General features: G+C 40.8%; 1 protein-coding gene and 1 long non-coding RNA gene across 11 annotated transcripts in view; both read right to left on the bottom strand.

Moving 5' to 3' along the window:
• PACSIN2 (protein kinase C and casein kinase substrate in neurons 2) overlaps positions 1-26,006 on the bottom strand; it is a 65,215-nt gene that overhangs the window by 38,940 nt on the left and 269 nt on the right. For 2 of the 10 annotated variants that reach the window (XM_086885199.1, XM_086885202.1), the window contains exon 1: positions 25,506-25,954. The exons of 6 other annotated variants lie outside the window; for them this stretch is intronic. The gene's annotated coding sequence lies outside the window, so the exon portion shown is untranslated. Of the gene's footprint in view, positions 1-23,819; positions 23,917-25,505; positions 26,005-26,006 lie in introns of those variants that run through there. 2 more of the 10 variants (XM_086885195.1, XM_086885197.1) reach the window with 2 other exon arrangements.
• Positions 1,421-17,721, bottom strand: LOC147653700 (uncharacterized). Its single transcript, XR_015285741.1, has 2 exons — positions 14,516-17,721; positions 1,421-5,075 (listed from the first exon to the last, which is right to left on the bottom strand). It is a non-coding gene; the product is annotated as an uncharacterized LOC147653700 (long non-coding RNA).

The following is a 26,006-nucleotide window of genomic DNA, read 5'->3' as shown; positions in this document are numbered from 1 at the left end:
TGTTTCAAAGTTGCTTTGTCCTTACTGCTGAAGCTTAAGGGCACACGAAAGAACAACTGTAAAAATTATTTTAAAAATATACTTTGCAGTATCTACTAAGCTTATCTCAGAATAGGCATAGTCATGTTCAGATAAGTCATTTAAAAAGAAAAGACTAAAAACACAAAAGAGATGGTGAGTCTAGCTGTAAGAGTTTTCTTGTCATTAAGTATTATTAACCTGTGTTACAATATCTAAAGGCTACACACAAATATACTCCTATAGTGGTTTCGTTCTTTCCTTTTGTGTTTAACTTGAAATTCATTTTATACTGAAAAAACTTGTGCAACTGTCCATATCTGAAAGATAAGAGCTGCTTCACTGAGGCAAAGTATCTAGCTGATAAATCAGAGTCACCCAAAATTATAAAAAAAATATCAATACACTTAAAAAACAGATATATTTTACACCTAAAAACCAGCATTAGTAAGGAATGTGCTATGTAGAGTATTCAAAAGTTTAATAACCTTGATTTATTAGACAACATGCATTTATTCTCTACCTTGTGAGTTATGAAACTGAAAATGAAATGTCCAACTCTTGGCACCTTCCAGCAAATTGCCTACCTTTTCCCCTTTTTAGAGCTATGAAGAATTTGAATAGTCAGTATTTTTCATGGGAAGAGAAAATACTTTATCATCTACTTCATATTTGTCACACTATCTGAAAAAGCCTGTAGCCATAATTCCACCTGAAAAAGCCAATTTCAAACCAAGAAAAGCTAATGTTTATTGATCCTGTCATGGGCCAGTGACACGTTAGCATTGGAAATTCTGCTCATTTGAGTCTGACAATTGATGATCTAGTTAACTGTGACAGTGAACAGTCTAGCAGACTTTGCTTCCATCAGGAAAAAAATCCATTACTTTTCAGGTCTACAGAAGATAAATGTTAGATATGTTTGCATTTTTAATGCAAGATTTTAATTGTGAAGTCAACACAATAACTGATGAAATTGGGAAAAGATGAAAATTATGGTGAGGGTCACAGGACCCTGAAAACAAGTGCTGGGAGCAGATGAGGCTGGACTACCCAATATATCTTCAAAGAGTGTTCAATAGCCACACTTTGCTACAGTAATCATATCCCATAAGAAATAATTCAGCTGAGTATCTGTCAAGTTATAACAATCACAGAACTGTGCAACAGCCTGACCTCTCTAGTCCAAGCTTTCATGTGAAAGGGAGCCTTGGTGAGATTATCTAGCACCCTGCCCAGTCACAGCTTGAAAGTGTTTAGTGGTAGGGACTCTACAATCAATTACCTACCAATTCACAAAACATGACCCAGCTTCTTAAAGAAAAAAGCTAGAGTCTCATTCTCATGGCCAGTTACATTTCAATTTCTTCTTTACCTTCTGCACACACACAACTCTAGTGCATTTTTCTTTTTTTTTCTTACGCTGAAGCACAAGGCTACACAGTTGAGTCTTGCAGCCAAAGCCATTCACTAATCCTTAACCATGAATTCTAATATGTAAAGAAAAATTTCATGGTACTGGTACAATACAATAAGTTCAAACTATACTTAATTAATGTAATGACATAGGTTTTTAACTGTGGTCCATTTTGCATGGCATAAATTGCAGATACTCAAGTATTTAAGCTTGAAAAAACACTCATTTGGTGCACACACACTTAACCATTAGTCTTTGTCTTGGCCATGGTATGTGCTGGTGTAACTATCTGTTCCTTATCATATGAACATATTTTTATTGTAACATCCACTGGTATTAGATAAAGCTCTAAATCCGAACTATTTCAGACTTGCATTTACACCACTGACACCTAAAACTTCTTTCAAAGGAAGACAGCTATTCTTTCAGAAATATTTGTGTATCTATTCTTATTGATACACAGATTGAAGCATTTTAATGACACCAAACCAGTCTAGCCAACGTTTTGTTAAAACTAACATCCACCTGCAGTTCAGCTTTAAGAACATCTTCTAAAAGAAGATATAGTAGCTGCCACACAAATCTTCTGGTGGTCTTCACTCTGAAGCTCTCAATAATGATGCCTCATACCAAGTGGAACAATTTAGAACTGCAGCATAATTATGCAGCAGTTATGCAGCATCAGAAAACTTCTAAGGTTTTTTCAAAGTTCTCTCTGGTTGCTTGTATGAGAATACGTGAACTATATCCCTACAACGTTCAGCGAATAAAGAAGTTTCTAAAGATAGCTTCTTTAACCTAAAAATAGAGTAGCAATAAAGTAGGCCATTTGAACAGGTTTAGTGCTGGCTCACATCTGTGACTAAGTCCTAGCAAAATTAGCCTTAAAATTACTTTACTAACTCCTCCATGGTTCAAACTGACAATCAAAATGCTTCACCACTACCCATTTTCTTGTGTCTGGGAAGGTGAAAGTCAATGGAAGATAGCACCAGCATAGATAGGTTGGAAAAAAGTTCCTCCTAATGTCACTGATACAAAGTAATCAGGACACAATGATACAGAAAGGCCTCTTTTACCTATGGGTAAAATTTTAGGGTTCAAGGGTTCCATCCAATATATCCAAGAACAAAGCCAGCACTTTTGCCTATAAGATAAAGGCCCTGAAAACTCACCCAAATTATAAAAACCTCTAAATTCATATTTTACAGTCCTCTAGTTAAGCATTTCAACAGTAAAATTCTAGAACATATTCAGTGACTTCAGGATTTGGAGGCAAGTTTTTGCAAGGTTTTCTTAGCTTAACACAGATAACCAGTAACTCTGCATCAAGTTCTGAATTCTAGACAAAGCGAGAAGAAATCAAATAACAAATTGTTAAATGATTTTTTCAAATACCTAACTTCCTGCTTAAATATTTAAGTTTCAGCAGCCTAGTAAGTTTCAGCAGCCTAGCTCTATATAAAATTCCACCAGCTGCTGCATTTTCATTTTACGTATTTGACATATATATGCCAAATCTCTACTAGAACTTGTCTTTCACCTGAGATGATTTTTTTCCCCACCCCCTTAGGACAGAAAAACAAGTGGGAAACAAGACATCAATTATTGGTGTTCAAAATGCTCGCTCACGGTGAGAGACTTCTCCAGGGTCAAACTGTTCAGGTATAGGCAATTTATTATAAGGGTAAAGAGAGGGAGAGACCCGTGTCCGCCACCAGCCTCGGCGTCCACGTGGTCTGGGGGAGGGGAGAGAGTGCAGGGAGAGCAGGAGAGGGACAAGTTAAAGATGGGGAGGGAGGGAACAAGAGCAACACAGGGAGAGCAGGGGAAACCAGGGAGGCTTAGGAGGAAAGACCAAGAGCTGTGAGTAGGGAAAAGCTATGAGGTGGGGAAAGGGGTAAGAACTAAGAGAGGGGTAAGAAGTAAGAGAGATAAGAGCTAAGATACTGAAGTTCTTGTTACAATACATTATATGCTTTCCTATAGTGAATAATCTAATTCCCAGTAACCAATCACTACGAGATACACCCACTAAAGAATTTACATACAGCCTAGGAGTTAATCCCCATATTAACATACAGTGTTGCATTTTAAACTCTAAAAGCTTTACAAGTTCTTCCCTTGCTTCTTGACCTTTGGATTCTCTATCTGCAGAAGGACATTGTTTCATCAGCAGGAATTCTTTAGCTGGCTAGGCTATTGTTCTTTGGTTACATAGTAACTAGTACTCAGCATCATGACTCAAAGCAGGTTTTCGTTTCTACTTCGATTCTAGGCTTCATATTTTCAGAATCTTCTGCCAAACAATCACATTCATAAGGTTTCCCTGTTTCATCCTCCCCAACAATGTCTTTTAAAACTTATGTAGTTAGACTTCCAGCAGCCTTTTCAGTATTCACAGCTACATAAATTCTAGTGTCAGAGCCTAGGTGCAATATGCTATTCTTTGCACATTCCAATAATCCTCACAAGCCACTTCAGCAGACTAGAGAAACTAGAGAAAGCAGCTCAAATATAATTCATTCTGGGAAGCAACATGGAGATCCCTGGAGGATTGTAACAACAGTTGACAAAGCAATTTAACAAGACCTGTAAGTTCTACATTGCTTATTTCTCCTCACTTGCAGGGTTGAACACTGAACAAGTTAATTGCTACTGCATTACAAAGAGTGTTTCACAAGATTTTCATAAAAGCTTTTTTTTTTCTGAAATGAGATTACATAACTTTGTTCTCTAACTATTCACTGCAATAAAAAAAGTAAGGATTAATGTGATACATTTTTCCTTGGCAAATTCAAAACATATTTTGAGAAGCATTTTTACAAAAAACTTCATCTTTAAAGAGTCAATTTGTACAACAGATTTTCATGGTATTTTTCCTACCTAATAATAAATTGCATTCCACTGAGCTAGATAAATTAGATGCTTTACACAACCCTGAAAATTAAAAAAAACCCAAACACTATTGTAATAAAGAATTGGGTGAATAAAAATTCGGAAGAAAAGATTTAAATAAAGTATGTGTAATTATAACTAATGAAAATATGGAATAAGGAATTCTCCTCCAGGTCGAGGTAGAATTCCTTTTCCAAAGTCACGGATTGCAAAAGAACCCCCCCCAGATAACAAACCTCAGCAGGCTCATCAACTCGGAGGAAAGGACAGGACAAAGACCATCATAGAAACAAAAGAACTAGCCTGAAAGTCTACCTCCGGACCAAGGCAATGCCCGGCCGATTTCGGCAGGAGACCATCAAGCAAGACAAAAGGGACGAGCCTCAGGAAAATGGTCGTTGCCAGAATTGAACACCACACCCGCCAAACCTATGCTAAAGTAACTCAATCAAGAAGGACAAAGAAGAGACTACTCCTCCGAGATATCCATCGGCACTAGCCCGGATCCCTCGACTCTGCTGTGATGAAATATGTTAAAATACATACAGACTCACTTTGCATTTGAGGAGACTCTGCCTCTTCTAAAGACACTTACTGACTCAATGTTCTAGGCCAGGAAATCCATTCACCCGACAATCAGGGACACTTGGTGAATGGAAACTGGTTGGAATTCTAGCCTGGGGACATAAAATCTCTATAAAAACCCAGGCCAAAGAACCCTCAGACGTGGATTTGGGAACACCTATACCTTGCGTATAGACCCTGTCCACCCAGTGCTGCGCTGTCCATTTATTGTGGTTTTTCCTCGCTGTTTTGCTGTTTTGTTAATTTATAATAAATTTATCTTTTTTATCTTTAATCTGCCGTTGCATTTATAACAGATTGGTGCCGTGACTCGGATCGGAAGAAACTGTGGGAGAATCTCGCTGTCCAGGGGGGTACCCCCGCTGATTTCAGCGGCCTGGGGAGCAGAGACCCTCCGCAGTTCGCTCCGATTGCCGAACCAAATTTAGGCTGAGGAAAAAACCATAATAAAGAGGAAACGGATCCAGAGAGCTCGGGAAGGCGGGGAGCCTTCGGGAAAGCCGCAGCTTGGTAGCTCATAAAAAGTCATACGTGCACGAAGACGCCCTCGCAGGAAATTGCTGTAAGTACTGTGAGGTTGAGCGGGTGATCGGGCGAGTTTGTGAGAGACGTGACCTGGTCACGAAGCGAGTGTGGACTTCAAGGCCGCGTTTCCATCCTCCCGCGAGGGAATTGGCCGGCCGCGAAGGAAGCGATTCTGTGTGAAAGGGTCTCTCTTTCCTTACTCGTAAAGCCTGAGGCTAAAGGGAGTCTCAGGGGACCGATCAAAGGGGGGCTGAGAGAGGAAGGAACGTCCAGTCGAGCTCTGGAACTGGTAAACTCTCTCAGCCAAAAGATTTAGAAAGTCGAAAACACCAAGAAAACCCCGGTACAGCTAACCGAGAGGTAAGTATTGGTGCGATCTAGGACTTTCGGAAGCGAAAAAAGAAAGACGAACACAACGCAGAGCAGGTAAGAATCGTAAGAAAATGGGACAGAGAAAAAGTAGAGTGCAAAAACTAGATAACGAGAAAAGCCCATCAGAGGAATCAAAACAAATGCTAGACATCCCACCGGAGAGTCCTTTAGGGTGGATGTTGAGAAATTGGGAAAGTTGTCCCGAAAAACAAGGGAAATCCAAGGCAAAAATGATTTATTACTGTGCCGAGATTTGGGGAGGACAGGAATTAAGAAACTGTCTCACTTGGCCAGTATTGGGGACATTTGATAAATGGACGTGCAGGGAATTACTCGCACACATAGAGAAAAAGGTCTCGTCAGACGCTGAGGAGAAAGAATATGCCAAACTCTGGTTAAATACCAAAGTACGGCTGTTTCCAGTGAAACAGAAAAACGAACATAAAACAGAGACCTGGGAACCCCTGGATCACTTACCCCCTCCGTACCGCGGGCCAGTAGAGCCTCCGGTGATGGACCAAGTAGTACCATCAGCACCCGAGGGTTCCATGGGGCAACTAGCAGAAGCACGCTCCCCTCAACCACCGGGAGTAGTGCCGGAAACCCTCACTACCCCCCCACCTGCAGAAAACCCAGCCACCGCACCCTCTTTGGAGTCGGTGTTGGCGCAAGGATGGGGCTTACCCCCTCCACAAATCCCGGTCCGGCCACCACAGCTGGGACCACCGAAAGTATCAGAAGGGAACCCTCTGAGTCACTTAGCTGCGGCAGACATCCCGCCAGCAATGAGGGGAAAACCTCCCGCAAACTCCAGTTCCCCTCCTGCAAGCAGGACTCGGTGGAAATCAAAAATAGGGAACGGAGAATGGGGAGAGACAGAAAATGGGCATCGAATGTTCCCTCTCAGGGAAGTGCCAACCGCCCCCGGAATAATTGGATTTGTAAACGTGCCCCTTAACTCAGGGGATGTACGAGCATTCAAGAAAGAAATGGGGCGACTGCTAGATGACCCATTTGGAGTGGCCGAAAAATTAGACGATTTTCTAGGGAGTAGTATTTACACCTATGAAGATCTCATGGCCATCCTGAGATCCCTGTTTAGCCAGGAGGAGAGAGAAATGATTAAGCAGGCGGGCATCAGAGATTGGGAAAGGCGTCACCCGCAGGGAACACCCGGCAACCAAAAGTGGCCGAGTGTGAGCCCGAGTTGGAGTGCCCAGACCGAGGAAGGAAGAAGAAGTATGATAGATTTAAGGAATATCATCGTGCAGGGAATAAGAGAGGCGGTCCCCAGAGAACAGAACATTAGCAAAGTATTTGGGGAATGTCAAGGAAAGGAAGAATCCCCTACCGAATGGTTAGAAAGGTTGCGGAGAAGTCTGCAGATTTACTCCGGGACTGATCCCAGTTCCCCGGTGGGGGAGGTCCTGCTTAAAACGCAGTTTGTGGCTAAATCATGGGAGGACATCAGGAAGAAACTTGAGAAAATTGATGGATGGCAGGAGAAGAGTCTCCAAGAGCTTCTAAGGGAAGCTCAAAAGGTTTATATGAGGAGAGAAGACGAAAAACAGAAACTTCAAGCCAAAATATTAGTGGCTGCAGTAAAAGAAGTTCAAAAACAAGAACAGAAACAGGGTAAACCGATACCTAAGAAACAAAAGGGATCTCAGAAGGAGGAAACTCCTCCTCGAAAGGATCCTCCAGAGTGTTTCTACTGTAAGAAAGTAGGACACATAAAAAGGGATTGCAGGAAACGGATGAAAGATGAACAAATATTTAAAGAAGATTAGGGAAGTCTTGGGCTCTTTCAAATGGGGACAGTCACAGCAAAAGAGCCCTTGATAAAATTGAAGGTAGGTCCCCACCGCCAGGAAGTGAGCTTCCTGGTTGATACCGGGGCTGAGAGAAGCACCCTGCAGAAATTACCTATAGGGTGTGAAACGAGTAAAGAAAAAGTAATTGTAATTGGCGCAAAGGGAGATCCATTTAAAGTCTCGGTAATCAAGGAGGTGGAAATCGAGTCGGAAAATAAGATATGTTTAGGGAATTTGTTGCTTGTGGAAGAAGCAGACTACAATCTATTACGAAGAGATATGATCATAGCTTTAGGAATAAATATCGTTGTGAAAGATTCAGAGTTAGTAGTAAAGGTGTTACATTTGACTTCAAAAGATGAAAAAGAAATCGACCCCTGAGTATGGCACTCAAAGGGGGAAGTGGGAAAATTAGATATTGCTCCCATCAAAATTGAAATTGAAAATCCAGAGAATCCGATAAGGATCCGACAATACCCCATCCCAGCCGAAGGGAGGAAGGGTTTGAAATTAATAATTGACGAGCTGCTCAAAGGAGGCACTCTCGAGCCCTGCATGTCCCCACATAACACCCCCATCCTGGCAGTAAAGAAAGCCGATGGGAACTTCCGATTGGTTCAGGACTTGAGAGCTGTAAATGCTAGAACCCGAACCAGGTTTCCGGTGGTAGCAAATCCTTACACTCTACTAAACAGACTCTCACCAGAGGATGTATGGTATAGTGTAATTGATTTAAAAGATGCATTCTGGACATGTCCTTTGGATGAAGGGAGTAGGAATTTTTTCGCTTTTCAGTGGGAGGACCCAGATACCAATCGAAATCAGCAATTGCGGTGGACAGTCCTTCCACAAGGATTCGTCGAATCTCCGAACTTGTTCGGACAAGCCTTAGAGCAACTACTCACTCAATTCACTCCAGAGGAGGGGACAAAACTATTACAATATGTAGACGATTTGCTAATCGCCGGAATCATGGAGGAGCAGGTGAAGAAATGCACCATTTCCCTGCTGAATTTTCTGGGACAAAAAGGGTTGAAAGTATCTAAATCCAAGCTGCAATTCACAGAGCCCGAAGTAAAATATCTTGGGCATTGGATATCGCAAGGGAAAAAGAAATTAGATCCCGAGAGGGTGGTGGGAATTCTTGAACTTCCTGCCCCACAAACCAAGAGACAAATTAGGCAATTTTTAGGGCTCATGGGATATTGCAGACAGTGGATTGAAGGATACAGCGAGAAGGTGAAATTTCTGTATGAAAGGCTAAATACAGATCGATTAAAATGGACAGGGCAAGACGAAATTAAATTTCAGGAACTAAAGAATGCCCTCGTCACTGCTCCAGTTCTAACATTACCAGACATAAATAAAGAGTTTCAACTGTTTGTTGATATAAGTGGACAAACAGCACAGGGAGTTTTGACCCAGGAATGGGCAGAAAAGAAGAAATCCATAGGGTTTTTGTCCAAAATCCTAGATCCAGTCAGTTGGGGCTGGCCTACGTGTCTACAAGCAATTGTGGCAGTAGCACTGTTGGTTGGGGAAGCCAAAAAAGTAACGTTTGGAGCTCCCCTGATAGTTTATACCCCACATGACGTAAGAAACATCTTACAGCAAAAAGCAGAGAAATGGTTGACAGATTCAAGGCTTCTGAAATATGAAGCCATGTTAATGAGCTCGCCAGGACTGGAATTAAGGACGACCTCTGCACAAAACCCTGCACAATTTTTGTGCGGGGAACCAACGGGAAAGCTACTACACAATTGTATTGAGGCAGTAGAATTACAGACTAAAGTAAGACCCGATCTGGAGGATCAGGAATTGGAAGGAGGAGAAAAATGGTTTATCGATGGTTCCTCGAGAATGATAGAAGGAAAACGTAAATCAGGATATGCCATCGTAAACGGCATAACAGGACAGACTGTAGAATCGGGTCCCCTAAAGGCAAATTGGTCAGCACAGGCATGTGAACTCTTTGCTCTCCTAAAAGCCCTCAAAGGCTTGAAGGGAAAAAGGGGAACCATCTATACCGATTTGAGGTATGCATTTGGGATAGTGCATACCTTCGGGAAAATTTGGGAAGAAAGGGGTCTGATCAACACTAAAGGAAAAGGATTGATACATGAGGAAATAATTAAACAAATTTTAGAAGCGGTCAGAGAGCCACAGGAGATATCTGTGGTTCATGTAAAAGGACACCAGACCGGACAACAATTCCATACAAGGGGAAACAATTTAGCAGATAAAGAGGCGAAAAGAGCGGCATTGTTGACCGTAAGTATTTCTGAGCTAGTCCCAAGGGAACCTCCAGAGGTTTCAGTGCTTCCTTCGGAAAAGGAGCAGGAAGACTTCAAAAAGGTAGGGGGACATTTCAAAGAGGGTAAATGGTGGTTACCTGACGGGAGGGAGTTGGTCCCGAAGGGGATAACAAAAGGAATAATCAAAAGACTACATGCACAAACCCATTGGGGAACCAGGGCATTGGCGGAACAATTTTTAAAATTCTTCGGGTGTAAAGGAATCTTCGAGCTCGCAAAGCAAGAGGTACAGGGATGCGTGATATGCCAAAAGGTAAACAGAGCGAATTTTCGGCAAACCAATTGGGGAGGTCGGCCACTCTCATACCGACCATTTGAAAGAATCCAAGTGGATTTCACAGAATTACCAAAGATTGGTAGAAACAAATATTTGTTAGTTATAGTAGATAAATTGACACATTGGGTAGAGGCCTTTCCCAGAGCTAAGGCTACGGCCCAAACAGTGTCTAAAATTCTACTGGAAGAAATAATTCCTAGATATGGTATTGTAGACCATATTGATTCGGACCAGGGCACACATTTCACCTCAAAAATTATCAAACAGTTGTCCGATGCATTAGGGATCAGATGGCAATATCATACTCCTTGGCACCCTCAGAGCTCGGGGCAAGTGGAAAGGATGAATCAGACGTTAAAATCACAAATATCCAAATTGACAATTGAAACAAAAATGTCCTGGATCAAATGTCTCCCCTTGGCATTGCTGAATATAAGAACCATGCCGAACTCAGAAACAGGACTGTCCCCCTTTGAAATGTTGTATGGAATGCCGTACAAGCATGGTATGCCGGTTGAACATCCTCAAACAGAGGATGTGCAACTCCAACCTTATCTCATTTCTATAAATAAAAACTTACAGGAGTTAAGGAGAAGAGGATTGATTCCTCAGAGCAGCACGTTGGGATTTCCGATCCACCAAATTCAACCAGGGGACAAAGTACTGATCAAAGTGTGGAAAGAGCAACCCCTCAGTCCTCACTGGGAAGGGCCATTCCTCGTCCTCCTGACTACAGACACCGCGGTTCGTACGGCTGAAAAGGGCTGGACACACTCTTCCCGAGTGAAGAAAGTTTTGGTTCACGATCCCCCTGAGTGGAAAATTGTAACCCCTCCGGGAGAATTGAAAATCAGGCTTCAGCGGAACAACAAATGAGCAGCGAAGACAGGATAAGTTGCACCAATTTTGAATGTTATTGTTTTCCTTTTGTACATTTTAAGTGTGCATATTGTAAACAAACGTGGGTGACTCATTGTTTGGGAGGGCAAAAACCAAGAGGGTTGTGTGCCGCGTGTTACAAAGAGGAATTAGAACAGACCAACCTTTTTCTAGCACTTGCTACCCGGGTGGGCATCTTGGAACTCGACTCTCCGGAGTGGTTCCGATTTTTTCAAAAGGGACTACGAGGCCATTTGGACTGTAAAGCGGAACCTCTAATAATTGAGTGCCGCCGAAACGTAAAGGTACCGTGCAGGAGCGGCACGATCAAGGCATCTCGGTGGGCAACCTTTAAAAGGAGGTTTGCCATCAGGACGTCAAGGGCCCCTGAAGACAGTCCTTGCTGCCGAGAAGATGGTTATCCCTGCCGTATGTTCTTGTACGGGCGGAGGGAATGGCAGAGGGATGCGATTGTGGGGAATCCTGACGATCCTGAACCTAGCCATGTGCTGGACCGAGAGGATGGGCCCCGAGGCGCCTCCAGGGACGACCTCCCTGGGGAAGTGTGAGCAGTGCCAAACTGCCACAAGAACCGAGCCATTGATCACTTGCCCTCCGGAATTGCACGCAGGAGAATGCTGGGCAAATGATACCCAAATGGACCTGTGTAAGCTGGAAAAGAAAATTTGGTGCTCCACCCCGGGGATAAGTACTGGAAAAAGGCAATCCCATATCACAGGGGGAAAAGAGGTCCAAGCGACCCATCTACGAAGTAAGAGAGACATAGGAGGGGTTTCCCCAATCTCGGTCTGCGGGCAGTGTAATAAAACTGTCTGGATTGGAGGAAAGGAGCAGTCGACGTTCATTGCGTATCACAGAGTCAACCCCTTGTGTTACAATAAAGCAAACTTAAAATATTGTACCATGGGAGGGAAATTGTACTGGGAAGGGAGGAACCTGAAACACAAAACGAAAGTGTCATTCAGTAATGAACCGATAGTTTTGGATTTACTGAAAAATGACGATGACAGAGTGTGTCTACAGTTTGATCAGGTGATCTGTTTTGCAAAAGACGAGGATGGTTCAGACCCTGAAAATAAAATAAAACAATTGACTCTTGAACTAAAAAGGCAGGAAATGGAAAATAAGAGAAAAAGACTCGAACAAGAGAGGTTAAACTCTCTCAGTGAGCAATACGAACAATTAGAAAAACAATACGATAATTGGAAGCTACCTAGCCCTAATCAGAATCTATTTATAGATCTGATGCAGGAAATAGCTACCGAATTAGGATTCACTAATTGTTGGATATGTGGCGGCCTAAAATCAGCCGAAAGATGGCCATGGAAGGGAGAAGGATTAACCCCGGAACAATTACTTAAGTGGACAGGATTGAAATTATCCAAAACAACCCGGCGACCAGAGGGGTGGGTGATTGACAAAAGAATCATTGGAACTTTTTGCGTCAGTCGGGAAGGAAGGGAATTCACTGAGCTAGTTGGTTACACCCCGTGTGTAAAAACTCTCTCGGTAAATTCAGATAAAAAGACAAAAATCTGGCAGCTGGAATCACCCGAGGGCTATTGGAGCCAATCTCGGGAAAATAATTGCGAATGGATAGATCTAATTGGTTTATGTTGGAACAAACAGGACGGGGCGAATCCCTTCCATGCCTTTCTCGGCCTGAGGGAATATTGGGAGGACCCGGCAAAACTTAACAGAGATTGGAAGGCACCGGATGGGATTTACTGGATATGCGGAAAGAAAGCATACAGTGAATTACCCAGAAATTGGAAGGGATCATGCACACTCGGAATAATTCGGCCTTTCTTCTTAACATTACCTAAAGATGAAAGTAGGTCTTTAGGTGCTCCCCTCTTTGAAACTCTAGCCCGACAAAAGAGGGAATTAAAACGGGAACTACCAATAGCCAGAGGTAACCACAAATGGAAGGGGGAGGAATGGCCCGCCGAAAGGATCATACAATATTATGGACCGGCAACATGGGCAAATGATGGCAGTTGGGGATACAGGACCCCAATCTACCTCCTCAATCGGCTCATTAGGTTACAGGCTGTGGTAGAAGTTGTTTCAAATCACACTTCAGAAGCCCTGGAACTCCTAGCAAAACAACATTCCCAGATGAGAGCTTTTGTATACCAAAACAGACTCGCTCTCGACTATTTGCTAGCTGAGGAGGGAGGAGTGTGTGGCAGATATAACGAGTCAGAGTGTTGCATGGAAATAGATGACTTCGGAGAAACTATAAAGGGTCTAGCTGCTGAAATAAAGAAAGTAGCCCATGTACCCGTCCAGAAATGGAATTCGATTTTACAAGCTTCTTGGTGGGATCAAATTTTTGGGCAAGGGGCATGGTGGAAAAAGCTAGTATTCTTTATAGGATGTTCAATTGCCGGAGTCATCTTCCTACCCTGCCTAATTCCTTGTCTGATCAGACTGATACATTCTGTCGTTCAAGGAATGCAGATTGCCTCTCTCCCAATAGACCCAGAAAAGGCACAAGGAAACGCTACCCTTCTTTCAAAAATCATGAAGTTAGAGGAAGAAAAAGAGAGCAGAAATGCGGTTAAAGCATTGAGAGAATTTGAAAACAAACATATGTTGTCCCCAGAAAATGTAGAAGAGTGAGACAAAGAGGAAAGCGACATTATCTAAACCGGTATTCCTCTGAAAAAGTATGCAAACACGAATTTTTAATGTGGTCAAATGATTAGGTGGGGGACTGTAATAAAGAATTGGGTGAATAAAAATTCGGAAGAAAAGATTTAAATAAAGTATGTGTAATTATAACTAATGAAAATATGGAATAAGGAATTCTCCTCCAGGTCGAGGTAGAATTCCTTTTCCAAAGTCACGGATTGCAAAAGAACCCCCCCCAGATAACAAACCTCAGCAGGCTCATCAACTCGGAGGAAAGGACAGGACAAAGACCATCATAGAAACAAAAGAACTAGCCTGAAAGTCTACCTCCGGACCAAGGCAATGCCCGGCCGATTTCGGCAGGAGACCATCAAGCAAGACAAAAGGGACGAGCCTCAGGAAAATGGTCGTTGCCAGAATCGAACACCACACCCGCCAAACCCAAACTACAGAAACTCAATCAAGAAAAACAAAGAAGAGACTACTCCTCCGAGATATCCATCGGCACTAGCCCAGATCCCTCGACTCTGCTGTGATGAAATATGTTAAAATACATACAGACTCACTTTGCATTTGAGGAGACTCTGCCTCTTCTAAAGACACTTACTGACTCAATGTTCTAGGCCAGGAAATCCATTCACCCGACAATCAGGGACACTTGGTGAATGGAAACTGGTTGGAATTCTAGCCTGGGGACATAAAATCTCTATAAAAACCCAGGCCAAAGAACCCTCAGACGTGGATTTGGGAACACCTATACCTTGCGTATAGACCCTGTCCACCCAGTGCTGCGCTGTCCATTTATTGTGGTTTTTCCTCGCTGTTTTGCTGTTTTGTTAATTTATAATAAATTTATCTTTTTTATCTTTAATCTGCCGTTGCATTTATAACAACTATAAACTTCAAAACTGAAATACTAACATCATTCACAACTCAGACAAATCATATCGAAAGATATTATACTGGGATAGCAATATTCACTCAGAAAATATAGTATTTTATCCATTTGTATGAAATAACCCATATGTGAATAAATTCTGCATGTGCAAAAAATAAAACACATAAATCCAATTAAATACCTTTAGATGTACTTGAAAACTTTGAAACCTGTTCATCCCTTTCATGATGCACAATAAGATACCTTTGTAGTATAGAAACATCTAAAATTATTACTGTAAAGCCAGTAATTTTGTTCAGCCACACATTAATTACATGCTAAATTTAGCACTACTTTTCCTTAATTACACGAAGGGTTTCTGCAATGCCTAACAGCAAGTAGAAACAAAGGTGCTTCCTATCCAGCCTCTTATGCAAGAAAGGGAGAAGGGCTAAAGGGGAGATATCCAATAACAGTTTTAATTTCTGTACAGTGCTAGTAAAAAACCCCAGCTAAGTGGATCTCATTAGAAAGAGAAATATCTTCATATTTTATCAGACTAATCAAAGTCTAAAGCATAGAAACTACAGGTTATATTGCACAGCCCAAAATAAATTCAGAATTACTGTATCATATTTGTTTCATCTATTCAAGATTCTCAGTTACAGAACTGTTTGGGACTGACCTGACAACAATTAACATTGTATAGCACAGATTTTACTCATGACACTACATACCACAGGATTTACCTTCTACCAGAAACTATGGAAGAGCCTATGCTAAAACCACAGGAATTTGATATAGACAAAACACACATGTTACTCACTGATATAGGGATAAAACAAGACAAAGCAGAAGCAGCTGCTTACACACTACTTTGGACAAAGAATTTCTTAGCCAAATTTAAATCAATTTTAAGATCAAATCTCATTTCAAATAAAATTTAAGGTTCACATACAGATAATTTAAAACTATACGGATTGTCCTTTAATCTCCTCAAATTTGTGTGTATGAACATAAACAATAAATTTGGTCCTAGCTTAATAAACAGACAAGACAATCATGACATCCCAGGCACCTTTCCCAGTGCAGATAACAATTAAACAAAGAAAATCACAAAATGTTCTGCAATACTGTTCTAAGATTTCTCTGCTAGCCAATCTAAGCACCTGCCTAAAGAAAAATAAATCTGGTGGAATAGTAATTCACTCTGAATAGTCAAGAAATCAGACTGGACAGTATCACAGAACAAAAGTAATAAGAATCCAACTAAATCTATTCTTGAATTCTCGAATTCCAATAATTCTAAAAAAAATGAAAACCAAACACAACCAACCAATAACAACAACAACAAAAAATCCTAAAAATCACCCCAACAAAACCCAAGCAAAAAACCCAAATGAACAAAAAAACCCTCACAAAACCAAAAAAGCACAAAAACGAAACACCCAAAAACAAAGACATTTCAGTAAGGTAGGGAAGCAGTTTTTCCTTTCTCAGTCTAGGAAATTATAGCAATGGCATGGGGTTTTTGTACACTTAGATTTTACCTGAGGAAAAGGAAAAAAAATGGAAAGAAAATACTATATTAAATTTGATCCTTTCAACAAAATTGCATCAATTTTGGAAATTAAATACTGAATTGAAATTCAAATCTACTTCTTCAAAACTTGGTTTAACAATAATGTGCTAACAGTTTATAATGTGCTAATCTCAGTCATCTGCTAAGAGTTTCAAAACAATTATTTGGAATCACTTTTTTTTTCTATAAATACTGTATTTCATTACATAAGAATAAAATACCAGCATTAAACCTTAGAAACACCTATAGTATTTACAAGTGAATGTTCTAAAAGTAATTTTAGATTACTTAATTTTAGATTAATTTTGGCTCCTTTCTATTTGGAACTTTAGAATACTTCAGAAAGTATTTCAATTGTCTTCTGGTTACTTCCACTCCAAAATATTTTAATCATAAATTCAAGAAAACACTTACAAACACATTTACCTTTAAAATTATGAATTTAATGTAATTTTATACTTGTTTTCTAGTCATCCATGCATTGAAAATTGGTAAAAATCAAGAAACAAGGATATGTGCAATTCCCTTAACCATAGACAGTGTAAGGGCTGAGTCTCAGTGAAGAAGTGTCACATCTTTCTCGGTTGTATTTCAGCTGCCCAGGTAGCTTCAGCTGCCAGGGCAAACAGCAATGTTGCATTTATATCCATTCCATTTCCCTTCCTTTATTACACCCGACCATCTTTGGCATGCATCTGATTTTAAAAGCACTTATACAGAGACTTGTTTACATATAGGTCAACTTTACAGTAATTATTCACTGCACTACACAGCTCAGTGTACATAGCCTGATCACTTGGTTATCGCATAAATTCATTCCACTGACAGTTACTGATATTGTTTGTGCCACATCCCCAGTCATCCCTCCTAACCCATCCCTATGCCATCGGTTTTGTTTGGGAAGTCAGGTGCAAAGCTTTATCCAGCTGAAAATGACTCTGCAATAAAATAGTTTCTTGTTGGACCAGAGAACTGACCCCAGACACAGCACAGCCAGATAAACACAACCACCACGGAGTACATAGCAAGAACAAATAGCTGAGCATCACTGAAAAACTGTGATTCTCTGTTTTAGTCACAATACAGACTATCACTGGTTTTGAAGTAACACTGTGAGTAAAAGCAGCAACAAACTTTGGAGATAGTTTAACATGCTACGAAATGTTATGCTAGCACAAAGAATAAGCAAGTACACAGACCACACCCAAGATACCCTTCAGGAAAATGGCTGTCACCCTGAAAGAAAGGCAGAAAGATTTTTTCATTGCTTATGTGTAAGCAGTAGGCATACAAGTAAGAGATCATATTATTGCCTTTGGGAACATAAGTCAAGTCTATTTAATAACACTGAAACTTCACTGTACATGTCACACAGCTGAAGAGTTTGTATGTGGTTATGCAGGGAGAGAAGACTGGTCAAGAAGGGAGTGGCGACACTTCTGCAATATTCATTACTCATTTTAAATATTAGCAACTTTAAAGAACACTTAACACTCCACAGTCATTCTGCACCACATGAGCACTGACTGGTATTTACCAGAGGTCACTAATGCACACTAAACAACACAGCACACACAACTCCTTCTGCAACAAGCTGCTGTGGGAAGGAGAATGGCACACTACTGTGGGGCCCTTTGGTCCCACCCATGTATGTTGCACGTTTCACCTTCCCTACTCCAAAATTTGTATGTGATTTATAGGTGACACTGTCCTAACTCAAACAGCACATTGCATTCACCACGGAGGAACTCCATGCATCCATACCTCAAAAGAGAAAGGATGACAGAACTACAAGTGACTACATGTCCTGAGAAGCTCAGCTTTGGCAATCTGATAACATAATATTACTTCAGTATTGTTTTAGTATTATCATGCGAGAATAACAGATAATCACTCAAAACCTTTTTTAATAGCTGTCCCCAAAGCCACATCAGAAGAAAATCACATTACCCACAGAAACCTCTATGTGAAGTGGAAAAGAGGGAAAGTTCACAAACAAATATATATATATATATTTATTTATTTATATTATATATATTCTATTATATGTTGTATATATTATATAGAACAAATATAACAAAAGCTAGGAATGACAGAAGATAGCAGAATGAACACAGAAATTGTTGTATTGGTAGACTGCAAATATATTTAAAGCTCCTTTATTATCCTTACTGTAACAATCTTCGCAACAATGCTATCATTCACTTTAAAGTAGTAACAAAGGCAGAGAAGATGAATGTTGACAAATAATCTTATTTGCGTGATGTGATTATTAGCCTTCAAATGAGAAATCAAAAGGACTTAGAAGCCCAAGCCAGCTTTTGTTCAAGAATTTTAATATATAATTTGGGATGCTCTAGCACGCCCAGCACAAAGAAACACCCTGACAATGCCCAGGCATTCCCTTCTTCATGCTCCTAAAGGGAGCCTTTCCTCCATTCCTGGAAAATTACCTGAGGTGGTACAGAATAACCTCCAGGTCTTGGCCGTGCCCCTCCTGCCTACTGCATAAATTAACCTGTCCTGGCCAGAACCAGAACAAGTCAATTAGAACAAGTGAGATTCCATCTGAGCACACCAAGTTGATAATTATTACACAGTAAAAAGGAAGATACTATACAACCAAATTCTTAGCATAACTTTCTTTTTATGAGGACACCACCCTGAGTGACAATGACTATGATATGACTATAGTGTCAGCATTTCAACACAGCACTGAACTTGCTTTCACAAGGTATTCTGATCAAGATACTGAATAATACAAGCTCAGTATGATATTACATTTATTTTAAGCTCTGAAAAGACAGAGTCAAGAAACCTTACAAAGCTGGATGTGCTCACCAAGCTACTGCTAAGCAATCTACCATTATTATTGGTGACCTGTGAACAGATCAGCAATCATGACTGATCTACTGCCCAGACAAGTTTGAAAAAAGCCTGAGGAAATATAAGACCAAAAGAAGTGCTGATAAACCTATCTGGACTGTTTGCTGAAATGAGCACAACCTAAAGATCCTAATTTTCAATTCACATTGGACTCTACCAAGACAAAGTTTAATTTCCCTATCTCATAAATATGAGCTAATATTTTAAGCATCAAGTTTGAGGAATTCTGAAGTAGAGAGAACATTCAGCTGAACTTGCTCAATGAATTGTAGGATATAAGTAAAGTGCTGTTAAGTAGGCAGCTGGAAGTATATATTATCTGACTATACATCAGAGAGATTACTCTGCACAGAGATTACCCTATTAGATGCAGCAGGACTAATTAGCTAGCTAGGCACCTAAGAGGGTAGTGGTAGATTCTACATCCATTTTATCTAAATGGAAATTTTCTTTGTGGATGTATCAAATTCCAACAGGGATTCATTCACACAAGTCCTATGGATGGTCTTTTTCAGAAAAGATCAGATGATTACAAATGGTTCTTTCCTGGGTTAAAATCTATTAATCATTCTTTTGCATTTCTTCTGCAATATCTTAGCAATTGGATAATCAACCTAATTACGTATTTTAAGAGCAGCAGCAATTAATATTTGTTTAATCAAATGATAATTTGTATTCTATAGACATCTTAAAATGTCTATAGAATGCTAATGCATGATCCACATACCCAAACTGACTATTCATTTAAGCCATCTCCAACACACGCTCCTGAGGATACGGCCAAATTTGCAGCCCAAGAAGGACCCCACAGTGAAGCCATGAAAGCTCAAGGAAGAGCTGTGACTCCACCATGGGAAGCCCAGGCTGGAGCAGGCTCCTGGCAGGACCTGTGACTCTGTGGTTGACACACACTGGAGCGGGCTGTTCCTGAAAAACTGACCCCCTGGAAAGGACCCACACCAGAAGAGTTTGTGAAGAACTGTAGCCTGAGAGAAGGAACTCATGTTGTAGAAATTTGTGGAGAGCTGTCTCCTGTGGGAGGGACCCCGCTCTGGAGTGGAAGAGTGAGTTTCTTAAGATAAAGAGTGTGAGGAGTAAAGAGTAGCTGAGATAAATGTGTGAAGAACCGTCTGCAGCCCCCATTCCTTGTCACCCTGTGGCACTCAGGCAGAAAAATCAGGAGTGAAGTTGAGCCTGTGAAAAAGGGAAGGGTTGGTTGAAGGTGTTTTAAGATTTGGGTTTATTTCTCACTAACCTACTCCGACTTGATTTGCAATAAGTCAGATTAATTTCCCTGAATCGAGTATGTTCTGCCCATGATCATAACTGGAGTGTGATCTCTCTCTCTGTCCTTATCTCAACTTGTGAGTCTTTTGTTATAGTTTCTCTGCCATGTCCAGCTGAGGAGAGTAATAGAGTTGCTTGGTGGGCAGCTGACTCCAACTATGGTCATCTCACCATAGGCAATCAATGACAGTTACAGAATAAAACTTTTTTTCACTTAACTTTCCGTTTAGAACTCTGTTTGCTTAAGACATCATGGAAGTGTGCTTTGGGAAGTGGCACTGTGAATCAAAAGTTATTGGTTGATCATACTTTATCCATATGTGCAGGCTGCTACTACTTCCAGTTGCACCAGTTTTCAAAAACAACAAAAACCTCATTTCTGAGAGTCCCAAAATAATAATTAGTGGGAAGGCAATACTCCCAGGTGTGGGAGTTTTGTAACAGTTTCTAAGAATTTAATTGTCCAAAAGAGGAAAAACTAACCACTTAATTTATTTCTGTCTGTATCTGAGACTAGACTGACATAATTCTTTATATTAAGCTCTCTAACACACAAAATCTAAAGAAAAGTTGTGTAAAGGAAATAGTTGCCCAGTTTCTCCTATATAAAACAGCATGTTCACATTTTGGAATGGAACCACAACCTCACTCAACAAAGTAAGAACTTAGGGATAATTTCCTTCAAATTAATTCAAATTAATGCTGCTCAGCAGCTCCTGCAAGTTAAGCACAATTGTATGTTGACCAAATAGATATCAGATTACACTGAGTGCTCAGATTATTTCAGTTAACTGAAAAATGAGTTTTGAAGCTTTTATCTTTAACTATCAAGGGATGAAGAGAACCTGAATACTTTTGAAAAAATGTTTTTAAGAATATTATTCAAGGATTGTGGAAGTAAGCATGCCTACAAGCTGACATTGCATACATGTGGTTCCATTAAATAGTTAATTTAACAGATCTGTACCTGTTTATTATCCATATATCATTTCTCCCAAAAAGAAAGCAACATTGTTCCACTCAGCAGGGAGGTAGGTATCTGTCACACTGCCAAGAAAGACTCAATTAAGGGAGAGGATGAGAGGCATACGTCAAACCAAAACCATGTCCCGTTTGTCCTATGACTCACTGCAGATTTTTTATTGAAATCTGTACTTCACATTACCCCTTTTAAAAAGGGCATATTAAGCATATTCACCCTGCACCTTTTCTTTAGCCTATTAAGTCAAAAATTAGAAAAAACCCCAGCTTATTATATTCTTTGTCATATTATTCTAAAGTTAATCAAGTATGGCTGTGCATCTGCTACTGAGAATAATAAAAAAAAAAAAATTTAAAAAATTCTTATCTTGATATTCAGCTACTATTACTATGCCAGGTAAGAAGTTCTGTGCAAGTTGGTTTTGTAACCCAAAACCCTGGCTGTGAGATGCCAGGCACAAAAACTCTGCTAGGCCTTTCAGAGCCCAGTCAACATACACATTTTGTTGCTACAATCACCAGGTAGCAACAGATTTACCTAGTATATGGGAGATATTAATGTAATCATACATGAAAGTCAGTTTATGAGCCCTGTTTGTGCTACTCATGCACAAAGACACAACAAAATAAGACAGAAAGAACACCACACTTCTACAACAAGGACTTCAGGATGAACAGTACAGCAACAACAAGGTCAGCCAGCAAACAACTTATTACTTTATATCAAAAGCTAAGAGCTTGCAAGTACATCAGGATTCTGTGGAACATTAATTACAATAGGCATGAGAAGATACTTAGAACATACTTGTGAACTCCTCTGAGTTTGCAGTAACACAGTCTGAGTAGTGACCATTTTCAGGGCATATACTATGTTACATTTACAAGTTTATGCCAAAAGATGATATAAAATCCAGTCTTTATGGTTTCAGTAAAACTCTGTCAAATATTTAATAATACCATACACACCTCTCATTCTCACAATTTCTGTTGTTTATACTGTTGTCTGGTTTGTCATTCACTGCTCTAGGGTATGTGACAAAAGGCAAAGAAGGTTATTCAAAAATTTTGGTCTGTAGATGCCTTGGAATTAGTTCTTAAAGCAGAGTCCTATGCAAGTAAAAAAGTTAAAAATATGCACTGCCCAAAGCCAAAAAGTTTGAGATACAGGTTTCCAACAATAGCAATATATTTACAATACCTTGTGTAAGCTGGAACAGTTTTTAAATATTTGCATAATCTAAAAATTTGAACCAAACCACCTTACTTAAAGCCTGAGAGACATTTTCTTTTTGCCTTGTAGCTCTTTACTGTGCAGTGTCAGAATAGCCATGTTAGTTCTACCCCTATTTACTAATTAGGGCTGGGAACCTCCTCAAATATTGACACATCCTGTCCACCAAGATCCACAGGATTTTAAGCAAGTACACCAGTGGCTCAAGAAGAATCTCTCCCACTCCAAGGAGCATTCATCAAGGCAGATTCTAGACCAGTATCATTAGATAAATTTGGATTATTCCCCTCCCCTATGCAAGGCACCATAAAGGATAACACATAAATAAACAGCATTCAAGTCTTGTAACAAATTGGAACTACTGAGGCTGTGAACCAACCCCAGAATACAGCAGCTGCTTTACTGTCAACTCCAGGGTATTCTTCTCAACCCCAGTGAGCCAACCAGCCATGAAACAGTCATATTAATTACAGCATTCTAGTCAATCACAGAATACTTAACTTGATTTATCTCAGCACAGTTACATCACCCTTTTATTTCCTACTTCTTCTTTTTCATCTCCTGGGAACAGTTCATCTTTACATTAAGTCAAAAATCAGTAACTGAATTTAGTTGAAAGGAATAATGTCACCTCTTGAAGTTCTGGGGATTATGACAGATTTTGAATTAAATCCCATGTTACAAAGAAGCTGTTATTCTCACAGACTAGTTTTAAATTCAAGCATTAAATTCACTTCATTCCAGGTCTCAGGCAACAAGAAATTAATTAAATCATAGTATGTTTTAAAAAAGCAGAGATTCTAAGAACCAAAAAGGCACTCATGTATTAGTTGATAGGGACGTTTAAAAAAATATATTAAAAAAAACCCAAACCAAACCAAACCCAACCCCACCTTCAATCTGCATCTACTCTTCTCCTGGCTTAATGTATGAGAATATAAAGTTTTTCAAACAGCTACGACGCTAAGAAAACCAGGTATCAACTCAGAAACAGAAAGCTACTAAGTATTACAACACAGATTTGTACAAGCACAGGCAACTTTTGACTGGTAGCACAGCTAAGAATTTCATACAATTTCTGCAACAAGCACGAAATTTTCTAGGCCTGCATTTATAGCCTACCCATTCAACCCACAGTCACCTTCAGGCTCATTTTAACCACAATCAGGGAAGCACAGAATTGACATATGGACATCTTTAAGCACATAGCTCACTTAGCTCTAGAGCAGGAAAAGGTGCCCATATGCTCCACAGATAGACCAGGAGAACAAAACTTCTCATTCCTGATGCTAATTCATCCAAACATGTCACCTGGTAAAAGTAACAGGTTCAGTGATTTCAGACCAACATTCAAGTGGCTTGTCACAAGAAAAGAAAACAGACATCTACCCACTAGAAAGATATATCCTCTAGGTATTTTCTGAAGGCACTGTTTAAAAACATTCATACACCATAATGATCTAGACCACAGTCAAAATGCCATTTTATTATAACGGCATTTCAAAGGCATAAAAAAAATTTTTTTTTTTTTTTAATCCAGATTTGTAAACTACTCCCCAAGGGTGTTTGGAACACTTGAGCACAGAACAGTCACATCAAGGTGGCACCTGCACACCTCTCCTGCTTGCCACACTGATGCTGTGGTGTAGAGAGATCAGAGATCTCTAAAATGATGCTGCACTCTGCTCAACAGACATGCTCCTTATGCTAATACATGCTCCTATTTAAGCTGATTCAGTTATAATAGGGAGAATATTACTACTATCTTAGAAGGCAAATTGCAAGTTTGACAAAATATAATTTCAGGCAGGTACAGGTATAAAACAACCAGCACATGAGCGCTTGGTGTTAATAATCTTAATAGTAAAGAATGTAATTAACAAGTTTTGACCATCTGAAACACAGCTGGCAAACTCTTTTAGTTACGGCTCACCTTTAAGCAGAAATAAAAGTCATAATGTCATGTGTGACCACCCTACCCAAGAAAGCAACGAAGTGCTGCTTTTCCAGTGGTCTCATCACAGACATATGAGAATGATCCTTATGTTGCACTAAATCCAGAATGAAAACTCAGCTGCTTACATAATGCAGCTTTCACTATGGCTCTTGTAATAATCCACTACTAGTCATTTAACTTTTAAAAGCAGGGGAAAGATTTTTGGCTTTAAAGAAGAGCTGAAAAGATGCTGGCATTAAATCCAAATTAGTAAAAGGGAATCCTCACCCACTCCCCAATAGCAAGAGAGAAGTCTCGTGGCAGCCTTTTAAGCAGGAGGTAATGGAGCACAAGAGCAACAAAAGTGCCTAGCACACCCACGGCTCATTTTTTTCCCCCAGTCTGTGTGAAATGATCAAACTTACACAAACATGTACAGGAAACTTGAGCAGTGGTGTACTGGTTTTAAATTATCCTACCTAATTTACGATTTTAATCAAGTAATCCAAGCGTTTAAAACCACAAGACTGCATTTAGTTTTCAAACTGTTCAGTTTACAAAGCACAGCATATGGCACTTGAGTCCTTCTGGCTTCCTTTAGTGCTCAGGCAAAAGGATGACGCCTCAGAAGACTGAATCTATCAGCTTGAGTCACTCCAAGCAGAGAGAGCTGAGAAAGACAGATATAGCCAGCCAAGCAGACACTACACATCCTGTTCTGTAACCAGGTAGCCTCAGTGCACATAAAGAGATGTCTGTCTCTCACACAGGCATTTTGGGCTGGCACATGAGTAGATTCTTTCCACGGGCCAAAAAAGGGAAAGTCAAGATAGAAGGAGGCAAGGGCAAGACCAAGAACCTTGACTGAGCTGGGTCATTACCAGTACTCAGGAGGCCCTGAGCTGTTTAAAACTTTCACTCTTCCCCGTAGAAACACCTCCTCCCACCAAATCAGCATCGTTACCTGCCATCATCCGAGGCGCCGGGATTTCACAGCCGGGAGGGAAAACCCAGCTGCTGAAGTTTAGGACTCCATCCTCGCTTTCTTTTCCTCCCCAAACCAAAGTCGCCGCCACCACCGAGTGGTGACCGAGTGGGTCACTAAACTTCCCCGAGCAGGGAGCTCTCCCCTTCTAGAGGAACCGAGCCAGTGTCGTCATCCCTCGCAAGCCCCAGCCCTGCCCTTCCCCGCCTGGCGCCGTGCAAGGAGAGCTTCACCTTCCCCGCGCCCGCCGCAGCGGCAGCCCCGGAGCAGCGGGGGGTGGACGGCCCGCACCCAGCGGGGTCCTCGGGGGTCGTCCCCCGGTCCGACTCCCTCGGCCCGACCCCAGCATGGGCAGCGCTGCCGGCGCAGCGGCAGCAGCGGCTTCCCCCGCCAGGACCCATCGCCCGCCATTGCCCAACGGCTCCGACGGGGATCCCAACCCAGCTCGAGCCTCTCCCTGGGGCGCGGAACGGCCCTCAC

Source organism: Cyanistes caeruleus, chromosome 4 (genome assembly GCF_971803275.1).
Source record: "Cyanistes caeruleus chromosome 4, bCyaCae1.hap1.1, whole genome shotgun sequence".
NCBI lineage: Eukaryota > Metazoa > Chordata > Aves > Passeriformes > Paridae > Cyanistes > Cyanistes caeruleus.
The sequence above is the reverse complement of the archived record's forward strand: the minus strand, read 5'-3'. Positions and strand labels throughout refer to the sequence as shown.